This window comes from Cebus imitator, unplaced genomic scaffold (assembly GCF_001604975.1).
Source record: "Cebus imitator isolate Cc_AM_T3 unplaced genomic scaffold, Cebus_imitator-1.0 Scaffold265, whole genome shotgun sequence".
NCBI lineage: Eukaryota > Metazoa > Chordata > Mammalia > Primates > Cebidae > Cebus > Cebus imitator.
Genome location: NW_016107580.1, coordinates 2267290 through 2271959, shown reverse-complemented (window position 1 = coordinate 2271959; position 4670 = coordinate 2267290). Strand labels below are relative to the sequence as shown.

The following is a 4670-nucleotide window of genomic DNA, read 5'->3' as shown; positions in this document are numbered from 1 at the left end:
GGCATGGTGGCGCGTGCCTGTAATCCCAGCTACTCAGGGGGCTGAGGCAGGAGAATTGCCTGAACCCAGGAGGCGGAGGTTGTGGTGAGCCGAGATCGCGCCATTGCACTCCAGCCTGGGTAATAAGAGCGAAACTCCGTCTCAAAAAAAAAAGAAAAAAGAAAAGAGGAAAGAGCACATCTGGCAGGGAGACTATCATATGTAACAGCCCTGTAGTAGGAGGGAAAATGGCACACAGGTCTGAGAAGAATCCAATGTCGGCCAGGCGTGGTGGCTCATTCCTGTAATCCCAGCACTTTGGGAGGCCGAAGCAGGTGGATCACCTGAGGTCTGCAGTTCAAGACCAGCCTGGCCAACATGGAAAAACCACTGTCTGTACTAAAAGTACAAAAATTAGCCAGGTGTAGTGGTAGGTGCCTGTAATCCCAGCTACTCAGGAGGCTGAGGCAGGAGAATCGCTTGAACCTGGGAGGCGGAGGTTGCAGTGAGCAGAGATCGCACCTCTGCACTCCAGCCTGGGCAACAAGATCGAAACTCCGTCTTAAAAAACAAAGCCAATGTAGAATAACCATTTGCCTCAGTTTGCCTGACAGAGCCCCAGGTTAGATCTTTTGTCCTAGTATAAATAATTTTTTTTTTTTTTTTGAGACAGAGTCTCACTCTTGCCCAGACTGGAGTGCAGTGGCACAATCTTGGCTCACTGCAACCTCCACCTTCCAGGTTCAAGCAGTTCTGCTGCCTCAGCCTCCTGAGTAGCTGGGATTACAGGCACATGCCACTGCTCCTGGCTAATTTTTTTGTATTTTTAATAGAGGCGGGATTTCACCATGTGGGTCAGGCTGGTACTTTCTTTTACCTTCAAAAATATCTTGGACTGGGGGGTCAGGTGTATGGTCACCCAACTTTTAGGCCACATTAAGAGTTCGGTCTTTATCCTAAGAATAATGAGAAACCATGATGGATTTTAAGCTAGAGGAGGTGGGTGGGTAGCATAATCAAATTTTAATTGTTAAAGCAGTACTCCTGCTGCAGGGCAAGAATGGATGGGAATATTAAAAGGAAAGGGTTAATACCGTTAGGCTAGTTAGGAGGCTACTACTGGACAACAGATAATGGTAGATTGGTCTAGGGTGATAGCGCAGAGACAGAGATACTCAGATGGATTTGAGATTTGGTATGAAGATAAAATGAATAGAACTTCATAATTGTTTGGATATGGAAAGAAAGAAAGTGTGAGGTGTCAAGGATGAGGCCAAGATTTCTGATTTGCAAACTAGATAGAGGTTGGTATGACTCATTGAGATAACAACATATTTACATGAGCTAAAAATTTAAAAGTGTGATATATCTGCATATCCATCACAGTCTAAAGGCACGGGCCTGGAAAACAAGGAGAGAGTTTAGGTTCAAAACTTGTTGATGTTCCTTTCCATTCACAGAACCCTCCTCCAAGGCAGGACCATCCTATTTTCTGGTTGCATATTGGAGATATTTGGTGGTCAGACAAAAAAGAAGGTCCTCCTTAGCTGGTGATGTGGGACGGGAGCACTAGACCATTTTTAGCATGCAAATATCCCTTACCACTAAGCTTTTTACATGTACTGTTCACAAAACAGCTTCACATACAGGCTCACTGAAACCCACGACCTTGTGAGAAATTACCATCTACATTTAGGAAACTGAGGGAGAGTACTTAAATTACTTGTCCACAGAGCCAGTCCGGGGCTGCTTTACGTCAACCTATCACCTCCTATGTGCATCATCTGGGTGCAAGGGACTATCTTAAGGGCAACAAGAAACCTACCATATAATGAAGTCCTACTAGGTACCAGGCTCTAGGAGAAAAAAGAAACTCAACTTCAGAACTTTAAGGATGTTTCTCACACACTTACCCTACAGTAAGTTCGCTTTAAACTTTCAAAAAGGTTCAAGTCCCAAGATGGGGTGGAGGTGGGAGACTGTGGAGATGAACCCGGGCAGACAGAGACCACCCTAAATACCGGGCCCGGGGTGGGGGGTGAATGGGATCCCAACGGCTGGGCCCCGGGAGACACTGGGAAGAGACCGCGGGCTCGGCCCGGTCCCTCCGCTGGGGGGCCGCCAGCCGACCGGCAGCGGGAGGCCCAGAGGCCCGTTTGCCCACCGCGTTGCCATAGCAACGCCCAGGGCCGGCTGCGCCCCGGGCCGTCTTCCCCCTCCCGCGGGCCCGCCCTGAGCGGCGACTCCAGGGACCACTCACCGCGGCCCGGGCGGGCTGGCGGGCCTCCGACAGGTGCGCACACTTCGCGCAAGTTGTAGCCGAGCCCGGAATTCTGCACCTGGAGAAACTTTTCGGCCCGCAGAGCAGCCGCAGGGCGTGGACGGGGGCCGCGCGGGGACAAAGAGCGGCGGCGGGTGCAAAGCCCCTTTTCCAAGCTGCGGGGCTGGCCCGGAGGTGCCGGCTGCACAACGGCGCCCACGTGCCCCGGGTGCAGCCTCAGGCGCGTCCGCGGGCGGCTCCCCTTAGGGACGGACCTAAAATCCCGTCTGGGGCACAGAGGAGCAGCCACTTGTACGTAAAATACAGCTTTGTAGCAGGAATATCACGGTACTGAGGTGATTGATGCCCAGGCCACTCTTCTTACTCCGGGTCAAGCCCTCAGCCCCCAGCCAGTTGGAGCTAGGGCTGCAAGCCTGCAGTGCGGGCGGGGCGCGGGGCGGGGGGGAGAAGTTAGCCTAAAAAGACGGGGAAATGCTGGGGGGAGGGGTGTTTGTCCCCACACAGGGGCTGAGAAGACTCCTGACAGATCAAATGGCGATTCTCACGGATATATTTTAGCTACAAACCTATGGGGAACCATCTGAATGCCTGTCCCCGGCAACAGAGGGTCCAGCTGTATGCTAATGGATTTATTGGCCTGAACTAGGAATGGCTTCTGTGGTCCTGGGTCCTACTCTCTAGCAGCTGTGGGGAAGAAATTCAACTCTCTTAATGCTAGCCTAATTATTTAAGGCAGATATTCTCTAAAATTCGACTGATTGGTAGCCAGTAAGTTGATAGGCAGGTGGATTCATTGTATTGCTTAGGGGGAGGTACATTTGACAACTAGTTCATCCAGTCCTGTTCATCAAAAAACTCAAAATAGTCATAATGGGTGACTGGTAACTTAAAACCACTGGACTAGGCCAGGCACAGTGGCTCACACCGATAATCTCAGCACTTTGGGAGGCCAAGGCAAGAGGATTCTTCGAACCCAGAAGTTCAGGACCAGCCTGGGCAACATCAGGTGATTCCCCATCTCTACAAAACTAAAACCTCCCTGGCTAGTAAAGGGCTACAAGAAATCTACTATATAATGAAGTCCTACTAGGTACCAGGCTGCAGGAGATAAAAAGATCTCCTGGAGAATCTCCCCATCTTAAGGTCCTTAACTTAATCTCATCTGTAAAGTGCCCTTTGCATATAATGTAACATATTCACAGGTTCCAGCCTGGGCAACACAGCCAACCCTGACTCTAAAAACAAAACAAAAACAACCACGGGACTACATTTTGCCCTGCGTTAAACCAGACCATCAAAAAACTGTATGCTTGTACCATTGTGTCGTCCCCTTGCAACATTGCCTATACCAAGGCATGTTCAGCACTATGCCATTTGCTTATATTACGTGATGCTGTTTGAAAAATATTCATGATACCTCTGCATTTACTAGAGGGATTAGTTTAAGAATGCTGTTTATTACATCTCTGTAGCAGAATCCTACCAGCTTGTCCAGCCCAGAGCTTTTCAAACTTTTTTAAGCACAATCCACCAAAATAAATATGTTTATATTATCACTCAATACACATGTACTCATATATTTTTTAACTGAAACAAGTTTTATAAAACAACACCCACATCTCATGCGATGCACCCTGATACTTTTAATATCTTTTTAAGGCTGGTTTCTACCCACTAATGGTTTCTTGACCAATGCAAGTTGCAGTTTAAAAACAGCAGTATAACCAGATGTCTTTTTCTGGAAACTAGCCCTGGATCCTCAGACAAGGTAACCAGGCCACCTGGCTACAGCTGATTGTTCCAATAGTAGGGATCTGACTCAAGATATGCCAATCATATCCCTCTCCCAGGAATTTGAAATTAGGACTGAGAGATTTCTTTTTTTTTTAATTTAAATTTCTTTTACTATTATTATTATACTTTAAGTTCTGGGGTACAGGTGCAGATCATGCAGGTTGGTTACATAGGTATACACGTGCCATGGTGGTTTGCTGCACCCATCAGCCTGTCATCTACATTAGGTGTTTCTCCCAATGCTGTCCCTCCCCTAGCCCCCCCACCCCCCTGACAGGCCCTGGTGTGTGATGTTCCCCTCCCTATGTCTATATGTTCTCATTGTTCAACTCCCACTTATGAGTGAGAGCATTCAGTGTTTGGTTTTCTGTTCTTGTGTTAGTTTGCTGAGAATGATGGTTTCCAGCTTCATCCATGTCCCTGCAAAGGTCATGAACAGGACTGAGAGATTTCGATCTTTCTCTAGGTAGCTAATGTGGAAACACAGAACATCTTTAAAATAGAAAATCAGGGGCCAGGCATAGCGGCTCATGCCTGTAATCCTAGCACTTTGGGAGGCTGAGGCAGGCAGATCTCCTGAGGTCAGGAGTTCAAGACCAGACTGACCAATAAGGAG

General features: G+C 48.2%; 1 protein-coding gene across 5 annotated transcripts in view; it reads right to left on the bottom strand.

The window, feature by feature from the left end:
• Nucleotides 1-2447, bottom strand: part of STK33 (serine/threonine kinase 33) — a 194334-nt gene extending 191887 nt beyond the window's left edge. For 2 of the 5 annotated variants that reach the window (XM_017500334.2, XM_017500335.2), the window contains exon 1: nt 2240-2444. The gene's annotated coding sequence lies outside the window, so the exon portion shown is untranslated. Of the gene's footprint in view, nt 1-1892 lie in introns of all 5 variants that reach the window. The other 3 variants (XM_037728430.1, XM_017500333.2, XM_017500336.2) reach the window with 3 other exon arrangements.
• Between the last annotated feature and the right edge of the window lie 2223 nt (nt 2448-4670).